This window comes from Megascapheus bottae, chromosome 4 (genome assembly GCF_031878675.1).
Source record: "Megascapheus bottae isolate mThoBot1 chromosome 4, mThoBot2.hap1, whole genome shotgun sequence".
Classification (NCBI taxonomy): domain Eukaryota; kingdom Metazoa; phylum Chordata; class Mammalia; order Rodentia; family Geomyidae; genus Megascapheus; species Megascapheus bottae.
The window spans coordinates 54,370,150-54,393,734 of record NC_143512.1 but is presented as its reverse complement, the minus strand read 5'-3'; the positions used below and the strand labels follow the sequence as shown (position 1 = coordinate 54,393,734).

The 23,585-nt window shown below is 38.2% G+C and overlaps 1 protein-coding gene and 1 long non-coding RNA gene across 2 annotated transcripts in view; one reads left to right on the top strand and one right to left on the bottom strand.

The window, feature by feature from the left end:
- The window catches only part of Map3k1 (mitogen-activated protein kinase kinase kinase 1), a 69,980-nt gene that overhangs the window by 11,645 nt on the left and 34,750 nt on the right, over positions 1-23,585 (top strand). The window lies entirely within an intron of this gene.
- The window catches only part of LOC150064473 (uncharacterized), a 37,511-nt gene continuing 30,228 nt past the window's right edge, over positions 16,303-23,585 (bottom strand). Inside the window, exons 2-3 of the long non-coding RNA XR_016535272.1 lie at positions 17,140-17,296; positions 16,303-16,393 (exon numbers count right to left, since the gene is read on the bottom strand). This is a non-coding gene — a long non-coding RNA (uncharacterized LOC150064473). The remainder of the gene's footprint in view (positions 16,394-17,139; positions 17,297-23,585) is intronic.

Here is a 23,585-nt window from a genome sequence, read left to right as displayed (position 1 = left end):
AATCCAGTAGCTCCTTCTGGGTGCAGAAAAGGGCTCGGAGAATAGCAAGATTTCAGGCTCCAACCAGAAAGATAACCAGACACTTCTCTGCCTTGGCTTTGCTCTGCTGTCCAATCCTTAGATCTCAGTGCTTAGGACAAAATAAAAAGCTTTTGTAGTTGGGCAGGTAACTACAGTGCACTAGGAAGTAGGTCAGGAGGCTCAAAAGAGCTGCACAGAGTTAGGCCAGTATAGTCTGAGATCACAGATCTCAGTGTGGTGGTAGCATAGTTTCAGAGGCTCACAGATTGAAAACTGTTCTCATGTATGATGACTCTATCCACTGTTTTTCTGAATTTAGTTTGGGAACAGTACATGTCCATTTTAGAAAGCACAGTGTAGTGATTGGGAACCTCAGCCCTAGGATCAGATCTATTTGCTACTTCCACTAGATGCTGCAGAAGTCACTCCTCTAAAATAGGCTTTGTGGTGGTGGATGAGTAGATGTTGGGATAAAGCATGATTCGTTTAAAAAATGGTTAATTAATGGAAGATAATATTACTGCAAGTGGATGTCAGTCTAAGACTTAGTGAGTGATGTTCCTGTTAGCTATCTCAGCTTGCCAATGTTTCAGTAGTTTAGCAAAGGAAGTTTGTGTAAATGATTCATCCTCTTAATAAGAATATTAATAGAATTTGCTAGAAAAATCGAATTGCAATGTTCAAAAGTCCTAGGAGATGGGGTAGCACATCTCCCTAGTAGTACACAGTTTAGGGGTCTCATGACTTTATGATCTAATGCAAATCTCTAGGTTTCCTTTTCAACTTTCAGAAATTTAATTTGAACTGTTTACCTATATTTATTGAAATAACAGGTTTTTTTTAACTTGTAAACCCTTAGGACTTTAAACCTGGGTACCAACCATAAAAAGAAATGAAATGAGAAATAATGAAGGTTCAGAAAGAAAAAAGAGAATAATAGTGTCATTATTTATTGACATTAAGTAATGAGAATTTTTAAGGCTTCTAATCCTGCTGGGAAAATATTATTTTTCAAAGTAGAGAAGGTAAGGGCAGAGTAATTAGCATGTTTGTATGTAACAAATATTAACTAGTGGGGAAGGAGTGTATTTGAAGATACTTTGAAATCTGCTTGCCAGTAACTATTGATAGAAGCTATCTTTTTATGTCAATCATAATTCTGTAAAGAAGGGACTTTCAGCAGGGATAGCTCTAATTTATGAAGTGACCCTCTGAACTTCTTCCTGTGTTTACAAAACCGTCTTCAGAAATCTGTATTTTTTAGTTACATTTGAAAATGCAGTACACTTTTTTTTTTACTTAAGCTACTAAATGCATTACTCAGTGACAGTTACATTGTGTCCTTATTATGAAGTTTCAGATTTAATTATATTTTAGGGACTCATCACATTTGGATGATTTTTTTTTAGCCTAGTAGCCCTTTTCAAGAAAATTATAATTTTAGAATAGATTTGAATAGGGCCCTTTGACTGCCTCAGTCATTATGATTGATTACCAACCTGATAGATGCGCACATATATCCTGCCCATTGCTAGCTTTCATGCACAATTCAGAAGCTCCTCACAACTCACTGCAGAACACTATGACATTAATAACTAATTACTTTCTACCTTAGACTCCTGGTGGTGACACATACTCAACTCTTCCTGCTTCCACACAACTGCTAACAGCATGTTCTTATTGTCATGACCAGTAATTTGGATATTTATTTTGGGGCACTTAACTGCTACTACTAGCACATGATTTCCAGTCAAGGTTGGGATGAGGAAGAGTAAAGTCTTTCTAAATTTTGGTTGTTAGCAGTGTAGTCTAGCCCATTATGACTGATTGTGATAATTGGCTCTAGGTTTTGTCACAAACATATAAAAGAGATAGAGTGTCATCTTTATAATGCAAACTGAAATCCTGCAATTTTATGAAGTGGATAATAGGACATTCCCTCTACTGTAAAAGAATTTGCTAGGAGAGTTTCAGATAGTGCCAAAGACAGGAGAACAAAGCCTTCCTTTCTTGGGCTTAGATCCAAAGAGGCAGTTTTGGCATTAAAAAAAAAAAAAAGTTATGTTCAAGAACTGGCTTTCTCTTCTCCCTCTTACTTCCTGGGCCAAGTTTTGGTGATAAGACAGAAAACTATTATAAAGTTGGCTTATCTCTGATCCTGGCAGCTTATCAAGAAATATGTTCAGAATTACATTGTGCAAGAGAATACTGTATTCTTGTTGAAGGATCCCCAAAATACTGCTTGCCCGAATTTTAATTACTAAAAGCAAATAAGAAGAAACTTCTTATCTTAGTAGAGAGTGTGATTAGCCCTCCCTACCTTGAGCTGAAATGAGGAGGGTCTTTGCAGGTTCTCTTTTTCTTGCAGCTTCCTCTCTCCTGTATATACTACCTACCACCTCCATCCCCACCGGTATGCAGGTCTTGCTCATTACCTTTCCATTCCATGCTGTTGTTCTAGGACTTACTGTCATAGGCTATTTGGTGAGTTCTGAGTTCTTTGCTACAGCAAGGTTGTTGAGTGCCAGTACACATGCCTGTAACCTTAGTCACTTAGGAGGTTGAGATCTAAGGATCATGATTCAAAGCCAACCCAGCCTGGGCAGGAAAGTCCATGAAAATTTTATCTCTAATAAACAATTCAGGAGTTGGCCTAGTGGTTAAAGTGCTTGCCTAGCATGCATGAAGACCCGGGTTCAATTCCTCGGTACCACATACATAGAAAAAAGCCAGAAGTGGTGCTGAGGCTCAAGTGGTAGAGCTCTAGCCTTGAGAAAGTCCAAGGACAGTGCTCAGACCCTAAGCTCAAGCCCAGGACTGGCAAAAAATAAATAAATAAATAAATAAAAATAAACAACTCAGAAAAGGCTGGAAGTGATGCAGTTGCTCAAGTAGTAGAGCACTGGCCTTAAGTGCAGAGAAGCTCAGGGACAGAGAGCCTAGGCCCTGATTTCAAGCCCGGAGACCAGCAAAAATAAAGAATACCCATGCTGTCTTTGTTCTGTTTCCTTAGATAAAAATAAAGATACACCTCTCTTTGTAAATCAGTTAAGTACGGTTTGGGTTTCCAATCAGATGTTTCCCATCTGCTTTATACTTTACCTATATTAAACTTTTACTCCTAGGCTTTGTCATACTATTAGGTTACTTCTGCTTAGCTATTTCATTTTTATGTATTTAGAACAAATGAGCTAGATTTTATATTGGCCAAAATCTTTTAAGATCAGTCATAAAGAAAATCATGCATTGTCAGTTACTGATTTTTTAATGCCTTCACCTACACCTTGTGTGAGTGTGTGTGTGTGTGTGTGTGTGTGTGTGTGTACGTACGTACATGTACACATTTACCAGTACTGAGATTTGGACTCAGTGCCTTGCATTCGCGCTTGGTTTTTTTAATCTTGGCTGACATTCTGCCACTTGAGCTGCCCTTCAGTTCCCATTTTGCTGGTTAATTGGAGGTAGTGTCTTATAGACTTTTCTATCCAGGCTGCCTTTGAACAGAGATCCTCTAGTTCTCAGCCTGAGTAGCTAAGATTATAGGCAAGATCCACTGATGTCTGGCCTAGGATTGATTTTTTTGTTAATTTATTATGAGAGGCTGCATTGATAACAGTACTGACATGTTCTGTTAAAAAAAAAAATCTTCTTAAGAAATATATTTAAAGAGGGCCGGGAGTTTGGCTTAGTGGTAGAGTGCTTGCCTAGCATGCACAAACACCTGGGTTCGATTCCTTGGTACCACATACATAGGAAAAAAAAAAAAGCTAGAAGTGGTACTGAGGCTCAAGCGGTAGAGCTCTGGCCTTGAGAAAGTCCAAGGACAGTGCGTAGGCCCTGAGCTCAAGCCCCAGGACTGGCCAAAAATATAATATGTGTGTGTGTGTGTGTGTGTGTGTGTGTGTGTGTATACTTAAAGTATCTACACCTTTTCCTGTTTGTAGTAACCACACATGTCATCTTTTCAAGGTATAATATTATTTGCTATAACTCATTAAAGTATCTCAGAAAATTTGTCATTACAGCACTGCCCTCCATAACTGTTTTACTTAATGAACTAAGGTAATATTATGGGTTTTAGGCATGTGTGAGTGACTACAGTCACTATAGGTGATTAATGTGACCCTCCTGCAGAATTCTGTCACCTGCTGCTGGAGCAAGGATGATGTTGCCATTAGTACTCCAGCTATGGTAATTCTCATATTGCTACCTTCAGCCAGTAACATTTGGGAGTCTCAAACTCCTGGAAGTGAAACCATCACTAGATGCTTGGGTCCCTGTGACAGGGGAATGGACTCTGGTGCTACAGCTAAGACCAGGAGAGTCAGATATTTTCATTAAGTGTTCTTCTTGAACAAGACGCCCAGTCAGTGTGACCTTTTCTAGGAAACTGGAGCAGGAGTTAGTTGTAGAACAGAAATGCCGTAGGGAAAGAGTGACCAGAATCAATGTCTGGAACCCAGGGAACTACGAAAACCAACAAGCCTCTGTCTACTATAAGCGTAATATGTTTACTTTGTACTTTTAAGTTTAATCAGACTACCACGTAGGCATTTAGTCTGCCATTTAAAATATTGGTCACATATTAATTTCTATCTTTAATAAATGAATTCAGTATCAGTTTCTTTTAGAATTTTTAAACATTTGTTTTTGAGCATTCTAGATTATTTCAAAGTACCTGTGAATGTAATTCTCATGCCAAATTAAGAAAACTGAATTCCACATGAATTCTTATTTGATTTCTTTATGTGAAGGTGAAATGAGATATTTTGAAAACCATTACTTTTTAAATTATCTGATTAGGTATCCCAAAAGTATAGTAAGCATCAATAAAACAATTTTGCTTTTGCTTTTAGATGAAGTTCTTGTAAAAATAATGTCATAAACATACACTTAAAATATCAACTGTACCAGACAACAGACTAACCTCCAGACTGCAAACATGATTAAATTTTTTAAATATACACAGATTTTGCCAGTAGAGTAAGAGGCACATGTGTGTGTTTGCGTGTGTGTATACATTTATTAAAAGTAGTCATTGTAAGGCCAGGAGTGTGGCCTAGTTGTAGAGTTCTTGCCTAGCACGCATGAAGCCCTGGGTTCAATTCTTCAGTACCACATACATAGAAAAAGCAGTTAGTGGTACTGTGGCTCAAGTGGCAGAGTGCCAGCCTTGAGCAAAACGTATCCAAGGACAATGCCCTGAGTTTAAGCCTCAGGACTGACAAAAAAAAAAGTCATTGTTAACAGTTGTGAAACATGTAACTTTTTACTGAGTGCTTGTTCAAACTTTGGCTCATATCAGCATCATTCCTTGTTCGTGGTTGGTGGGAATGACGAAGAAAGTTAGATATAAGAGCCACAGTGACATGTGACCTGCTGTCACACATAGTCCCACCCCCACTGCTCCTTAGCTCACACCTGAGCCTTATGCTTCCTTTGATATTTCTGGCATTTTTGAACTTATTTCTGTACAAGTAGTTATAGCAAGTAGAGTTCTTTATGAATTGGAGGTTGGGGTGTGGGGAAATGAGTTTTAATTTCCAGTGATTTCAAATTTAACTAGTTCAGCTTTAGTATTCTTTCAGTATGTTTTAATTGTTTTGTAAGCTAGGCTAGCATCTAGTCTAAAGTGCTATCTAAGTGGACTTTATTTTCTTATTGTTTGCTTTCTACTAATGAAATAAGTCAACAAATGCCTGGCTGTTGAGTGTGAGACCTTTATCTTGTGTTCTGCAGACTTCTTTGGTAATTAAAAGAGCTTAGAGGCTCAGAGAGAATTCAGTAATCTGCCCTCCTAATAAACAAAGGAGATTTACCTCTGAGTTTAACTGTAGAATGAGCACTCAGATAAAACTAGAATCTCCTCAAGGCAAGATTGGTGACGTTACCCTTCACTGTATTTTCACTGTATTATTTTGCTTTCTTCAGTAATGGTAATATGCTATCCCACAAGTCTTATATCTGTGCTGCTCATGGCAGTCGACACTGTCACTTGTATAGACATTGACAACCTACTGTAGTTAGGCGTGCACCTTGCCATGAGTTGAGCTGTCCCCAGTAAAAGCTGGTGATCTCTCTCTGAATATTGATTACTTGTAGCGAGTTTCAGAAGAGACTGGCAGAAAACTAAGCTCAGTTGTAGGCTCTACTGGGATTTGACAGTATTCACACATACACTAGATATTGAGGTCACCTTGATGAATGGAAATAATTACTGTGGAATAAGATGTACTTAAATTTATACCTTATGATTGGCATTAGCAGAACCTCATGAGGGTCACAAAGGACATCAGTGTGCCCAGAGCCACTAGCATGCTTTCTATTTAATGAGGTTTTCCTGTCCTCTAGACTTGCCTTAGAATAAAGTGGACACTTCTTTTAAAGTGACCATCTGTAATCCAGATTGTTTAGAGAGTCACTTTTTGTCTGTGCCCATCGAATGACATGTCTTTCTATATCCTGTTCCTAATTGTCCCTTTTAGTACCTCCTGCAGATACTGACTTTGATTAGCATGTTTTAATCAGACTTTGATTTTGAAGCATAGGGTTGTTGACATGGGAAGGAGTGAGCCAAGAAAATAGTTTAAAAATAGTAAGCTGGCATTAGTGGCTTATACTTGTACTCTAGTTACTCAGGAGGATGAGATCCAGAGGATTAAAGGTTGAAGCCAACCTGAGCAGAAATGTTCAAGAGACTCCAGTTAATCAGCAAAAGCTGAGCTGGAGGCATAGCTCAACTGGTAGAGCACCAGCGATACTCCAGCCAATCAGACTCAAGATTCTGAGTTCAAACTCCAGTACTAAAAAACAGATTAGGATATATTTAGAAATACCTTTAGATCCAGGGCTTCTTGGAAAGTGGTAGGAATATGGCTAATACTTTGGTAGTTTTGTGAGTTATTGGTTGTTTTTGAGACAGGACGTCACTGTGCAGCCTCAGCTGGCATCAAAGTCGAGGCTAAGGCCTCTTGCCCTAGCAAACCAAGTGTTTAATAAATTGCAGGCACCTGCCACCGTACTCAGCTTCTTCAATTTGGTACTGGTTTGGTGTTTTTTTCCTTCTGCTGCACTGGGAATCGAACCCAAGGTCACATGATTCCTAGGGTGGTTCTGTGCTGTTGAAAAACCTCAAGTCTGGTTTTTCTTGTATTTGGAACAATGAAAAAAAATTGTTTGACTCCTGTGGTTTACCTTAATTCATTTGAACTGTATACTTTGTTCGCACTGATGTTTCTTTTACCTTAAACTTTCAATGTGTACCTTCTGTCTAGTGAACTAGAACAGAAGATACAGAAGAACCCATGCAACTATAGCTATTTTAAACAAGTGGTATTGAAGAAAATTCCACATGTAGAAAAGTGAAACTAAGTTCCTATATCTCATCTTGTACATAACTCAGCTCCAAAGCCTGGAACTTTAAAAGTGCTGTAAGAAAACAAAGAATATACTTTATGTTTTTCTCTCACATACAGAATCTAGACTTTTTTATGTTCTAAAATCTAAGTGCCAGTGATTTTATATAGAGATTCCCTTCTTGAATACTTGTTTGTTAAACACGTCATTTGAAATATGATGTAAAAATCAATGTTAATAAATTCTTTAATTAAAAAAATAAATAAAACCTAAAGCAAAAAAAATGATGTTGAAGTAGAAGGGGGACTATTTGGAAATAGAAAGCAGGATAGTGGGAACGAACAGGAAATAGGAAAATATGATCAAAGTACATTATATTCATGTATGAAAATGTCATAAAAATTAGTCCTGGGGCCAGGAGTTTGGCCTCATAGTAAAAGTGCTTGCCTAGAGTGCATAGAGACTGGGGTTTAAGTCCTTGGTACCACATACATAGAACAAAAAAGAGCTGGACACAGTGGCTCATACCTGTAATCCTAGCTATTCAGGAGGCTGAGATCTGAGGATCACTAAAAAGTCCATGAGCCGTGAGACTCTTACCTCCAATTAACACCCCCCACCTTGCTGGAAGTGGTGCTGTGGCTCAAGGGGTAGGGCAGTAGCCTTGATCTGAAGAGCTCAGGGACAGGGTACAGGCCCAGAGTTCAAGCCCAACGACCAAAAAGAAGAAAGAAAAAAAAAGCCAGAAGTGGTACTGTGGCTAGAATTACAGTGGTAGTGCGCTAGCCTTGAGAAAACCCAAGGACAGTGCTCAGGCCCTTAGTTCAAGCCCCAGGACTGGGGGAAAAAATAAAATAAATAAAAATGAATCCATTTTTGTCAATTACTACATACTAATAAGAAAAAAATGAAAAGAAATAGGTGCTTTTTTTAGGTTTATACCTTTGTTTCAAATGCACTGTGCCTGCTATATTTCCCCAAGCTAGAGGAATCCAGGCTTGAAGAATGTGGATTTCCAGCTTCTGACTGGTCCCTTCCCTGGTCACATCCATTCACTGACTTGCTGGGTTAGTTTCTTTTCTTCCTCTCAAGTTGCTTTCCTAATGGGCCAAAATCATTGAAGGTTTTCTTTAAGGCTTTGTAGTTGCACTGACCACCAGAAAATCAGTAGTCATTTAACAAAATTAGAGACATTGGTGAGTCTTAAAACTGAGGGGATTCCACTGAAATGTACATGATCTAGAGTCATGGTTCTTAGCTTTTTTTAATGACCTTAGTGTTTTTTCTGGTAATAAACTCTTGTCATTTTCCCTGACACTGGTTTTGGAGCTCTTTTCTCTTGCTACAGTTCTCCCTAGGCTAACAGTAGATGCTTGGCTTGTGTGAGGCCTTAGTGAAGCTTGTTTATGTCTCAGATCTTTCTACTTTTGACCTCTGTTGGAAAGTCATTGCCTCCCCACGGCCTGCGGTGTAGATGTACCAAGCACAAGTCCTGCTGGGGTGAAAGATGAGTATGACAAAACTTGCCCTTAAGTTAACACAGCACATGTTGACTCCTTCCCATAAAGTTGAGACATATTTCCATCCTCAAGGACTCCAGTCAAGTGCTAATGATGGGAGAAGAGGCCATTTAACAAACAGGGTGCTGTTTGATTGGTGAGGACTGAGGAGATTATCACCACTGTGTTATAGAGACTGGCCAGTGGGGGAAGCCAAAGGCCTCCCAACAACTGGGGTGTCTCTAGAGCTTGAGTAATAAGATGAAACTTGTAGGACTGTAAAGAAGGCCAAGGGGTTTGGAGGTGTAGCCCAAACAGTAGAGTCTCCTAACTATTGCAAAGGTTGTGAATTCAAGTCCCAGTACCAGAACCAAAACAATAGAGTAGCTGAAGGATGTTCCTAAGAAAAATGGAGGCAAATTGAAGGAGATCTGGAGGTGGGGGAGAGGTTTCCAATCCTGAGGCTTGAACTCGGGCCTGGGCACTGTCCTTGAGCTTCTGAGCCTTTGCTCAAGGCTAGCGCTCTACCACTTGAGCCATAGCACCACTTCTGGCCTTCTCTGTTTATGTGGTACTAAGGAATCAAATCCAGGGCTTCATGTCTGCTAAGCAAGCACACTGTCTTAACTAAGCCACTAAGGCACATTTCTAGCCCTCTGCTGTCAATTTCATTTTCATGTTTCAGATGAAAGGTTTTGAGTTTCTAATGTTGGTTCATTATCAGCAAGAATGATAGTGAATTCAGTCACCATTATTTTTAGAAAAAGAAATAATGATGTGCTTGCTTATGAGAAAAGAGCTTCTCTCATGTTTTAAATGGAAATAATTCAATTTTTACATGTCATAGTGCTTTGCCACACTTAAAATTGAAGTCTAAACCAGACTACCATAAGTCAAAAATATACTAGAATAAAGTGAATGTATTGCAGTTTTACTAAATTCTCATTTTTGTTATAGCAAAAAGGAGTTGACATTTATGAACAAGTTCAGGATCCCGCTGAAATTAGGAAAACATGGTTTAAGAAGATTGATTTAGTCTGTATTTAGAAGCAAATGTGCTTCCTGTTTCAAGTGATTTAGTGAGTCAACATTATTACTATTAATAGTTGCCTAAGTGACATTTTTAGGGAAAGAGTGCCACCTACTGAATTAAGACTTTTAAATGCAGTCTTAATTATCGTATATAAATATAAATCAGATAGAGTACATTTGTTTTTAAACAGTGCTACCTCTTACCTTGCTGTCTCCCAGCTTTCCCCTCTTTACCACCCACAAGTTGTGTAGTTCATTTTCAGCATAATGTCCAGTATCACTGTTATATTTAACTTTTGTTCCACCATTTCTGTGCCCCCTTTTTACTCTCCCTACGAGAGTAAACAATACAAAAAGAAAAATAGCAACGAAGAGAAATACTTTCTTGTTTCCATTTCCTGTGGAGTTCATTTTGATAAATATTTTATGTGGTCAGATGTAAATAGGTATTGTTCCTCTCCTAAGTTATCCTCCGTTGGTCTTTTTTTCCCCCTCCCCAGTCCTGAGGCTTGAACTGAGGAATCAAACCCAGGGCTTCATGCATGCTAGGCAAGCACTCTACCACTAGGCCATATTCCCAGCCTTCCTCTTTTTTTTTTAATATATTTTTTATTGTAATTAATAGAAGGGTTACATGATATTTGCCAGATAAATGGTGCCTTAATTCCCACACATTGATACCCTTTCACATGTCATGGTCCCCATTTCCCTTCCCCCCTCCCCCCCATCTTTTTTTCCCCCATTCCCTATCCAATTTCAGATAACCAAATACAAATATATCCAATATATCAGATAACAAAGCTCTTTTCTTTTTTATTGTTATTATAACAGTGATGTACAGATGTACTTACTGTTTCATAAGTCAGGCATTCTGTACATTTTTGTTTTTATTGGTTGTAAGACTTGAACTCTAGGCCTGGACACTGTCCCTGAGCTCTTTCAAGACTAGCCTAGGTGCTGTTCCAGATGGCTTCAGCTCAAGGTTAGCTCTCTACCACTTTGAGCCACAGTACCATTTCTAGTGTTTTTTTGGTGGGTAATTGGAGATAAGAGTCTCATTGACTTTCCTGCCCAGGCTGGCTTTGAACCATGATCCTCACATCTCAGCCTCCTGGGTAGATGGGATTATAAGCATCAGTTACCAGCACTTAGCATAATTACATTTCTTATTGGGCAGTGTTACCTGTTCCCTCACTGTCTCCCAGTTTTCCTCCCATCCCTGCCCACAAATTGTATAGTTCACTTTCAACATAGTGCCTATTGAATGTAACTGCTGCATTTGTTCATACTTTGTCCCTCAATTTCTATGTGCCCTTACCTCCCCCAAGAGAGATAAACAAAACAAAAACTTTCTGGAGTGTTGTTTCATTATAAATTTTTCATTTCCCTAACCATGTACTACAGTTAAGTTTAATACACCCATCTTCTGTGTATTCAGTAGAGTAGCTAGGATTCTTGGAGGGGGAATATGTTCTCTGAAAACTGGAATACAAACAAAAGTTAAACATAAGCATGATTCAGCTCTTGGCAGATTTCAAAACCTTCTCACCATTTTAATGTACTTAAAAAATCTTTTTTCTGCAGAGTGGTGGCTTACACCTGCAATCCTAGTTACTCAGGAGGCTGAGATCTGAGGATCACAAGGTTCAAAGCCAGCCTGGTACTAAGTCCATGAGACACTCCAGTTAACCACCAGAAAACTTGAAGTGGTGCTGTAGCTCAAAGGGTAGAGTGGTAGCTTTGAGCTGAAGAGCTCAGGGACAGTGCCCAGGCCCAGAGTTCAACCGACAAAAAAAAAATCTTTTTTCTTTGTTTTTTCCCAAGCTGGGCATATGAACACAGTGAGTAGAGTAAATAAGCAGGTGACTGGGAAGAAACGAAATTTTTAAAGAAGTAATAGAATGGGACTGAGGGACTCACCTACTAGGGAGACAGCATTCTTTTAGAAGGCATAATGTTTAGATGTTTGATCATTAATTATAGTTTATTAGAGAGATTCTAAATGGTGCTTTATTTTAAACATGATTAAAGATCCTAGATGGTAGAAAAAATACAGAGACAGGCACAGTAGTTCATGTCTGTAATTCCAGCTACTCAAGATATGGAGATCTGGAAGATAACAGGATCCAGGCAGGCCCTGCGGGGGTGGGGGGGGTAAGTGGAATAGGCTGGTACATACTTATGGTCCCACCTACACAGGCTGTAGTAGGATGATTGTAGTCTGAAGCTGGCCCCAGGCCAGCATTAGACCCTATTTGAAAATAACTAAAGCAGAAAAGGGTAGGAAAGTGACTCGGGGATAGAGCACCCACCTAGCAAGCACAAGGCCTCAAGTTCAAACTCCAGTGTTGCCAAAACAAGCAGGTATATACACATGCACATATATATAAACACATATATAGTATTATAGTATATAAAATAAAATATAGTATAACTGTAAAGGTTGCCAAAAGAAAACTCCCACACAGTTCAAGGGAAGAGGGATTATTGAGAGAGCAAACCTCCAGCCTCACAAGATGGGGCCAGGCAGAGCAAGAGAGTTTATGGCTGCAGTGGGGCGGGGTGGGGGGGGGGAGTGTGGCCACAGTAGAAGTGGAGGTGACCTCAAAGGATGGGGAAATGACCTCAGAGCCTGGGAGACCTCCCACTGCCCCCAGGCATGCCAGTTGCCTGGGTTACAAGTGCTGGGAGAGAGCCACAGGAAGGGGAGGGGACCTAACAACAGCATATTAGAATTTATACGCTATAAAATGTTTATATTTTTAAAATTAAATATAATTTGCAGTGACATTTGTTCATATTACTTAAATACTAAGTTGCTAGCTTGCTAAATAGCATGTATTCTCTAAAAATATAATTAATGTATATGGCGTGTGTGTGTATGTGCTGGTTCTGGGGCTTGAACTCAGGGCCTGGGTGCTGTCTCTGAACTTTATTGCTCTACCAGTTGAGCCTCAGTTCCACTCCTAGCCTTTTGGTGTTTAATTGGAACTCATATTAAGTGAAGTAAGCCAAACCCAAAGGAACATAGGCTCCATGGTTTCCCTCATTTATAATAATTAGTATACATCTAGGATTCTCCTAGCAGAGGATTACAATAGCTCAAAAACTACATACATATGACCATGTAGGATGAGATTAAGTAAAATGAACTCCAGGATGTGGAAATGAGTTTTATCTTTGTGGTTGTTGTTCTTTATGTACTATGTGAAGTTATTTTTTTTCTCCCTTATGGTTTATCTCATGTTGTTACTGTATCTGACTTTGGTACCTGGTACATTGTGTATACATTAATCTGTTCATTTGAAATAGAGAAGGGAAGGGGAAAAACAGGATTATTGGGAGGGGGGAGGGGGAGGAAAAGTGGGGGAATAACATGGGAAAGGAGTATCATAATGTACCTACTATCTCATGATAATAGGTACATCTCTATATATCACCCTGACAATAAAATAGTTTAAAAAAAAAGTCTCATGGACTGTCCTGCTTGAACTGGTTTTGAACTACAATCCTCAGATGTCAACTTCTGAGTTGCTAGGACTGTGGGCGTGAGTCACCTGTGCCCAGCCTAAAAACATAATTCGTAATAATACAAAGGCAAAAATACTTTAGCAGTAAATGTGTTATCAAATTAGCCCTGCTGAGACTTGTATGACTCTTGTATACATTGTTAACAGCCTTTCCCTTATAAATATAAATACATAAAGCAAACTGTAATTTCTGTGACTTGATACGGATTCAGCCTTTTTGATACTATTATCCCAGACTCTGAGCAAAGTAGGCCATGTGGCTGCAAAGAGCTCTGTCCTTGAGAGTCAGGAGTTCAGTTTGGGACAGAAGCACAGCTGGGACTGAGGCCTGGCCATAAAGCAGTCAGACTTCCCTTCTTATTTTAGGCTAGTGCTGCTCATCTTGAGATTCATTGCACTTATGTATAGGAAATAATTATGTGTCTTTTAAGGAAGAGAAAACTTGTAATGAGGTAATTTTTTAAGACTATAAAAGTTAGTATTTTAGTAGAGCAGACTTAAAATTCATGCTTTGTATTCTCTACATTTTTGAACGTGCTTCTTAATTGTTGTTTGATCTTCCTGAGAGAGCTTTCTGAGCTAGTTTTATGTAAATGGTTCTTATCCTTCTTGGTAATTTGAATTATTTTTATAATAGTGTCAGAATTAAGCTAAAAATCTACAGCGGTATTTCTTAGTATGACTTATCCCCAGGGGATTTGTGGGTCCCCTGGAGTACCGTGTAGGTGATGGCAAATAAGAATGTTAAGAAAGTATTCTCACACTTGGAAACATTGGGATTGCAGGAATGATCAGAGTATTTTCCACAATTAAAATATTGGGAGGTTATCTCCAGATATAACGAAGAGTGCTTGTGTTTCTGTTAAGCTTTACCTTTCTTGGCTATCTTGGTGATCTTTGTGTGTGGTATATAGTGGTCATATGTGAATTTATAATATTTACATTGAATAGCGTTGTATAAAAGTCTTCACAATCTACATGTCACCAATCAGTAAGGTACCTTCTAAAACCAGAAAATAGTAGTTCTGACTTGTAATTTTTATACTTTCAAACAACAGATACTGTTAAATTGTAAAGCAGCATAGTAAAGGATGAGGACAGGATTTTTTTTCGAAGCAAGAGAGATCAAATTTTAAAATCCAAAATTTCCACTCACCGTGGATAACTCATTAAGATACTTAATGTTTCTGCAAGTATTTACCGTCAATAAGTGAGGGAAACAAGTCTTATCCTGTAGCCTGACTGAATCTACAGCCATTGTTTGGACAGCATCCCCCGTAAAGGGTAGCTTTGACAATAATAGTGACATTTATTGTGTGCTATCCATGTACTTGGCATTGTAGTAATTACTTCATCCAGATTCTTTTTAAAACTGAGGTGGACAGTATATACAAGGGCTTAGAATATGGCATAACACATTGTGAACCAAGTATTAGCTATTGTTATTGATTATTTCCACTTTACCAAAGTGGGTGGGATGAAATCTGGATGTTTGCTTCTAAGTTTGCATATAGACTCACATACCACTTAATGTGATAAATACTATTATCATTGTTTTATAGAGGGAACAAACCCCAGAACTGTTAAATAACTTAGACCTAAGCCATATAGCTAGTTAGTGTGAGCCCTTGTGTTGAAAGGAGGCACTCTATCTGCAGAATTCCTTCCTTCCATCACTGCCCCCCGCATCTTGATTATGTATGTGGGTATATAATCTTGCCTTATCTAGGTAAGCCTACCCCTTTTAGTTTTGTTACATATACAGACAAATTTCCTCTGGACCTCATCCTGTTAAATATGGTCACTGATGGGATCTAATTCGACTCCACTGGTTTGGAAAGCTGTAGTTCCATCATACCTAATGCTCCACCCCTGACAGTACTTTCTAAAGGACCCAGTGTGGACTTTACATATATGGACTAGAGAACAGCTGCTATTGCCCTAGAGCCTTTTGTTGGACAGCACCATTTCTTTGGCCCCTGCATCACCTCCTCCACTGAAGGAGTCTACCTGGTCCTGTCATGTGCTGATGTTGAATATCTTCTAACTTGACTCACTCCACCATCACCCCCAGTGATACTACAGTCATGCTGAAGGCCTAAAAGCATCCCTCTCTTCCAGAGCCCTGGGTCTGTCTCCATGCAATGAGAACAACTCTGTGTTCTTTTTTTTTTTTTTTTTAATGATATCCTAAAGTATACAGTGGCTCACACCTGTAATCCTAGCTACTTAAGAGGCTGAGATCAACAGGAATGAAGTTCAAGGCCAGTCTGGACAAAAAGTTCATGAGAGTTCACCACATACTTCAAGCAACAAAAAATCGAACATGGTGATACAGGCTTACCACTCTAGCTGTGCAGGAAGTATAAATAGGAGGATCACAGTCCAGGCTGGTCCTGGCAAAAAGTGGAACCATATTTGACAGTGACAGCAAAAAGGATGGAGGAGTATCCCAGTGGGGACCTAATAGGTGTAAGGCTCTAAGTTCAGTATACCACCAGAAAAAGAAAAAAAAAAAAAAAACAACCAACAAAAACCAGGTTATGTGTTTTCTTGTAGCCATGTAGAAGCTTTTTTAGAGTAAGCGGAGAAGGGAGTGCTCTAGCTTCTTTTGTCTTCACCCCAGGCCTAAATCCTTGGCAGAAAGTAAGTAGAGTAGGCCAGGGTAAATCTTTGTAACAAACTGGCCCCTGTCAGTGTTGGATTGGGCCAAGTTCCCGTGCCTGGCACTCATTCCTCTTAGGGAAAATTCAAATATGGAGGCTTCACCTGTCTTACTAGCTGCTATTAAATAATCTTTTTCCTCTATGTTTCTATTTTTGCAGCCTTGGTTACAATGAAGATAGGCTTAGTTTTGTGATAGATTAAGTCTTAGATTTATACATTAAGACAGCTGGTGTTAGTTTCATCTATAAGTTTTTCTTCTTAGGAATATTGACATTGGAGCCAGATGGTCTGTAGAGAAAATCCAGTACACATTTCTTACTGTATATATTCTAGGAAGCACTTATCTATCAAAAGAATTCTCCTAAAAGGCATGCCATGTATTTTCTTTCTTTTGATGCTTCTGTTAGACTATTTGTCTTGAGGATTAGGGATCTTATTTACCTTCCTTTTTATTTTACTTTCAAATCCAGTTCAAGGTTTACCTATGATAGGTTTGCCAGCATTCATTGAATGGAGTGGTTTGCTGGCATTAGAAACATGAAGCAGACAAGCTCCATTTGTCCGTAACTCATTCTTCCTCATTCTGAGCATCCTATTTAACATGCCTTTCCACCAGCTGGAAGGAAGTAGTGCATTATAGAGCTCACTATTCACAAGGGCTTGGGGAAGATGGGGGGATTCTCCTAGCAAAGGCTATATAAGAGAGCTTTGTATTTTAATTCAACAGTATCCCCTCTTTATTAATGTCACATCATTAAAACTTAAGAAAAGTTGTTGAAAATGAACTGTCCAACTTGTGGGTGGGGGAAGAAGGGAAAAACTGGGAGAGAACAAGGGAATGGATGACACTGTACAACAATAAGTATTTATTACCTGACTTATGTAACCCTCTGTATATCGCCTTTATAATAACAAAATTAACATTTTAAAAACTTAAGGATTTCATTCATTATTAGGATAGAAAAAACTCAAAATACTATAACTTTCTACCTCTTTGAACATATGTGTAATAGCAGACTTTTCCCATTACTGACCGTTGATTCGACCTCTTATGAATACAGACTCATTTGGAGAAGATTCCAGAGAAGAACATACACTGACTTGAGGATTTTGTTATGCAGACCACTGATAGTGAAGGAGCCAGCCATCTTTTCTGTCAGATGTCTGTACTGTTGCCACAGGCCAGTGCTCCTGGGGAGAGGATGATGGAGGACAGGGTGTTATAGGTCACCTTGCTGAAAACTATTGTAGAAAGTTCTAGTCTACTTCTCTAGTGAAATACTAGCTTTATGCATCTTTGTTTTGTAGACTTGTTCAACAAGTCTAGATTTGTTAATGAGTACAAAAGGGGAATTTTTGAAAGGAAATACATATGAAAGGAAACACATATTAGCCAAATACTGTTTCCATTTTGTTTGGTTTGTTTTGTCTTTTTAAGAAAACAAAAAAAGCATCCCTGTTATAGGGATCTCTGTGTTCACCAGTTAAGGAAAAGGATGCTCACAACATCCTGTTTCCCCTTTCCCAAGGGTTTCTAAAGATTCGTCCTCAAATATCAAGGACATAGCATAAGAAAGAATAAACAGTGGAATTTTGTTGCAGTGGGTATCAAAAGAATACAAGCTTTCCTAGGCTTTTGTTGGAAATAGATGGGAAACGAGAGCATACTGATCTTAAACTTTCCAAGAAAACATTAGCGGAAATGGTGCTGTGGCTAAAGGGGTGGGACTGTAGCTGTAGCCTTGAGCTGAAGAACTCAGGGACAATGCCCAGGCCCAGAGTTCAAATCCCATGACTGATAAAAAAAAAAGAAAAAAGAAAACTTTGGCTCCCCGAAAATTATTTGTATTAAATCTGATAGATATTCCTAATTCCTGAGAGAAGGGTGTAAGCAAGAGTAGTAGTATATTGAAATTCTGTTACAAAAGTGATTGATTTGGTGAATGATTAACATTAAAAAAAAAAAAAGTATCAGCCAGATGCAGATGGTCAAAGCTTGTAACCCTAGCTACTCAAGAGGCTAAGACCTGAGTATCTCAGTTTGAAACTAGCCCAGGCAGAAAAGTGCATGAGACTTATCTCCAATAAATCACAGAAAAAGCTGGGTACAGAGATGTTGCTCAAGTGGTAGGGCTTTGAGTAATAGAAGTTAGGAACAGTGCCCAGGCCCTGAGTTCAAACCCCAGTACTGATACACATACACACAGAGACATATCCCAGAGACAATAATTTTATAGTTCATTTATTTATTCTATCTTCCATAGTGGCACAGTGTTGTTTTGTCTGTCACTCAAATTCCCATGCATTTCATGAGATGACAAATCTTACAAAAATCACTTGTTTTCTCTCCAGTTCTGACCATTTTTCCACTTTTCTACATGGATGTTCCTAACAGAAATTTTGGTTTAAAAATCCTGACAGGTCAGCAGATTTCACTGAATTTGAGTTACAGGTCACTACAAAACTAACAGCATGCTGGTTTCATTTTAGTCTAGCTTGTATTAGCATAAAAAAAATGTACACCCTCACCTATGTTCAACTGCTTTAAAGAAAAGTCATCTTACCTTAGTTTCACCTTTATCTAACCTAGTGAGATTAGTAACTTGATCTTTATCTTTTTGGTTTTCTTAAAATTCTTACTAGTTATAGCCATTGCCTGATCTCATTGCCTCTGCTTAGTTGTACCTTCCAACCTTAATTTCATTTAAAAAAATTATTTATTTGGGCCGGGAGTTTGGCTTAGCAGTAGAGTGCTTGTCTAACATGCACAAAAACCTGGGTTGGATTCCTCAGTGCCACATACTAGAAAAAAGCCTGAAAGGGGTACTGTGGCTCATGTGTTAGAGCGCTAACCTTGAGGAAAGCCCAAGGACAGTGCTCAGGCCCTAAGTTCAAGCCCTAGGACTGGCAAAAAAAATTTTTTTTAAAAATCATTTGTTTATTGGCAGTCCTGGGGCTTGATCTCAAGGCCTGGGCACTGTCCTTGAGCTTTCTCAGGGCTAGAGCTCTACCACTTGAGCCACAGCACCATTTCTGGCTCTTCCTGTGTATGTGGTACCAAGGTATTGAACCCAGGGTTTTCTATATGCTAGATAAGCACTCTACCACTAGGCTCCACTCCTGGCCCCAGCAATCTTAATTCCCGATGTATATTTTGCTCGTCTGAATTATCATTTCCTCATGGCAAGTCTTCTGTTACAATTCAGCATTTTCTTGACTTGTCATTATGAATAATTTGCCCCTCTGACATGATAAAATATACATATTTAGTTTCATTCTTACCTAAATCTGTTGACTTTTATATCCATCTATCAACACATTTGGACAGAAATATTGGGTTCTTTCCAGATTTGGATAAAACATTTCAATTGTGTAATTGAGTGATTTTTTGAGTTATGCTCATTAGACAGATTTGTTGTGGTACATTAATAACTTGAATGTGGTGCTTAATAGAATATTCAGCGCATTTTTTTTTGGTTGGTGGTGGGACTTGAACTCTGGGCCTGGGCATTGTCCTTGAGCTCTTCAGCTCAAGCCTACTGCCCTAACCCTTGAGCCACAGTGCCACTTGCAATTTTCTGGTGGTTAATTGGAGATAAGAGTCTCACAGACTTTAGTGCCTGGGCTGGCTTTGGACCATGATCCTCAGATCTCAGCCTCCTGAGTAGCTATGATTACAGGTGTGAACCTCCACTCTTGGTTTTCACATTTCTAAGATATATGAGTATACAATGTATACTGGGTCTAGGCAGGTAAAGAGATTATCTAGAAATTTTTTAAATATTATACTGATATCTTGCTTTATCTGATATTTAGCCACTGAGGATATATATCTCCTTTTGATGATACTTATCTGTAAACATGTCCACCTGGAAGTCAAACCTTGTTTGTTTTTTTGTACTGATAAAAGATAAATTTATAGTAAAACTTCATTAGCGTTGGTGTTTTACAGTAAATGTGCCAGGAATTTAGTGGTTGTTGAAGTATATACAAAATATTTGTGTGCATTTTACAAGATATACTTTTGCTCTAAGGCAGTTTTATGAAATTCATGCTTGAAAATTCCTATGGCTATTTGTGATAAGCAGTTATGCCTTTTAATAATAAAATATTCTTGGTTAAAGTTCAACAAAAATGAAACTCATTAAAGATAAACTTCTGGGGGAAAACAAGATGATTGGGAAGGAGTAGGGGAGGGAAACAGGACAAAAACATGAGAGGTGGTATCAGTGTACGAGAAGTAACACATCTACGTATGAATGTAACTGTAAACCCTTTATACATCATCCTGACAATAAAAAATATAAAAAATAAAAATAAAAAATGATAAACTTTTCTTCACTTAATAAGGTTCCCTTTAATCACCCTAACTAGTTTCCTAGTTTATGTTGGCAGTATTTTACATACGCGCACACACACACACACACACACACACACACACACACACACACACACAGTCTTTTAGTTTAAGTGTATAAGGTGTCTAATACTAGGAATAATTTATTTGGTAATTTCTTGGAGTTTATTTCATATTCTGTAGAATATCAGTTGCTTTAAATGTGTTCATATATTTCAAACCTATATGAACATGTACATATAGGAGAGCTGAACAGCTAAAATACAAATTCTTTTTTGTTCTCTTGACTTCTCTAAAGAAAGATTTGGGTATGTAGACTCCATAGACCAGGTCACATGTAATTGGCTAAAAAAGGAAAAATCACAATACAAATCCTTATAGAGTTACATACTTTATGATACTGACTAGTAACTGTCTTGCCTTTTATAAATTGTTTAGTTTCCAATCTTATACAAATTACTAGTTTCAATATAGAAAACTGTTTTGAATAGTTCTCCTTGAAATGGTTTACCTGTTCCCAAAGGCACTGATTTGTGGTAGTTTGGGGTCGTTAGGGGCTATGTATGTCCACTGTGTGAATTGTCCTTAGGTTTTGTTGACTGGAAATGATGGCCATCTGTTGCCGACATCCATTACTTTGTTGGTACCTGCAAGGCAGAGCAGGTGAAAGGCCCTGCCCTCCCAGGGCTTCTCCTTGCTCATTATTTGGTTAACTAGCGAGTAAGCATTAGCAATATGACATCATTATTCAAAGTTCATTTTGTACATAGTCCTTGTCTTCATATATCATGTTTCATTTCTAAAAATTTGTCTTTCTTACTGAAGATTATTGTTAATTTTGTTAAATTAGAAGATCTAAATCTAGAAGATAATTACGTTGTGGTGAGGAAGGCAGATAATTACACATACACTTAACTATTCTTCTTTTTTCTTTTTTAATTAATTTCCCCATTTGCGGTGCAGGGTCTTGCACTTGGTAGGTAGGCACTCTACCCTTGAGTCATATTCCCACACCTTCTGCTTTTGGTTTTTCAGATAGGATGTCATAGTAACTGCGATGCCTGGCCTAAATAGTGATCCTTCCCCCTCTACCTCCTAAGTAGCTGGCATCACACATGTATATGCCACCATGCCTACTTGTTTTGAAGCTCACACTAACTGCTTCAGCGTGGCCTCAAACCACTAACAACCTGTCTGCATGAGTAGCTGGACTTATAAGTGTGTACCACCACACACAGTCTTACTTAAGGTTATGCTGTATTATAATTAATATTTAGCATAATGGGAAGAAATTGCTAACATTCATAAAATGACAGTAGGAAATTCTTTATGCAAAAGAGTATTCCTGGCAAGAAAAAGAAAACTATCTATAAAGATAGGTCTGAGTCAGAAATGGAGAGACAAAAGATAAACAAATGGTACAGTGGTACTCACTGGATAGTGTTGAACTATACAACTTGTGAATGGGGGTGGGAAAACTGGTAGAGAGTGAGGAAAGGGGTGATACTGTCCAAAAAGAAATATATGCTACATGACTTACGTAACTGTAACTCCTCTGTACATCTGTATAATAACATTTTTTTGCAAAAATTTAAAGATGTAAGGGCCAGGAGTTTGGCCCAGTGGTAGACTGTTTGCCTAGCAGGCACGAAGACCTGGGTTCAGCTCCTTGATACCACATACACAGAAACAGCTGGAAAGGGGGCTGTGGAAGTGGTGGAGTGCTAGCCTTGAGGAAAACCCAAGGACAATGTTCAGGCCCTGAGTTCAAGCCCCAGATCTGGCAAAAAATAAAAATAAAAATTTAAAGGTGTAAGTGTGAAAGATGGGTTGGTGTACATGGGAAGTATTAAAGTACTGTGGAAACAGCGAAGTGTTTAGCATTTAAGATACTTCCAGAAAAGAGTCTGGTTTATAGACAAGGCGAGGTTTTAGTAAGATGGTCCTGTAGAAGAAGGGGGCGGGAAGCTACAGGTGAAACATTACAGTCAACAATAGCTGGCACAGCATTTGTCAGATAAGGGAGGACCAACTGGCTTCCTTAAGAAAAGCTATTGAAACACTCAAGCCTTTAGCAGGTGGATTTTGTAGGTCTAGAATGAGGACTAGAAACCTCATGTCAGAGTGGAAAGTCTTTGAGGTTCTAGGTCAAACAAAAATTCATTTAGAAGAACATTTAGGAAAAAAAAAAAAGGAAAAAAATACCATGTGCCTTAAATGAAGGAAGAAAAGCCCCATCTCTAACACTGTTTAGTTTCTGGTATTTTGTCTTCACGGTAGTGTCCCAAAACACATTTTTTAAAAATTTGAAAAGCCAGAAGCATGTGAGCTGTTTTAGTTAAAACAGCAGATGTGCTTTTAGGTATTAACTCTGGCAGAAATAACTCCCCCCAAATGATATGTACTACCTTGAATTATCTCCTAGTGACATGGCAGCTGTCTGATAGAATAACTTTGGTTGAAAAACATATTGTGTTCTGTTGTAGGTGCACTATTAATTAGATAACACACTCATATACATACATACATATGCACACAAATATCTAGAAAAATTAAAGCACATCTGTCTGACATATGAAGATTGTATGTTAAAATTATAAAGAAGCAATGCATTCTTCTCATAGTTTGGTTTCTATTCCAGAGACAAAAGAAACTGAGTAAATGTGATTTCCTCTTGGAATGAAAAATAATACCTGCATGTTGTATTGATTCTGAAATCCCAATGGTTATAAATTAAACACTTATTAGTTCATATCCCATGAAGAAAGAAAAAGAAAAAATCTTTATCAGTTTAATTATAACATTTGCTAAGAGGCATTCAGATTTCATACATTAAAATGTGAAAAAAACCATTTTAGAATTAATGGTATATAATCATGGGAGAACTAGAAAACACTATTATTTGCACAGTAATTCAGGAACAATGAAAATTTCTTTAATAACATCTAAATTGAAACTTTATAATTAAAGGCAGGTCTATAAAAGATTTAATAACATTGAGTAACCACTCGACTTTAAAGGTAAGAAGTCCTTAGGACTGCCATAGATGCTGATAAATGATTGTTTATCTAGTATATGCATTAACTCCCATATAAACTAAGCATGTTTAGATGTTCAAGTACA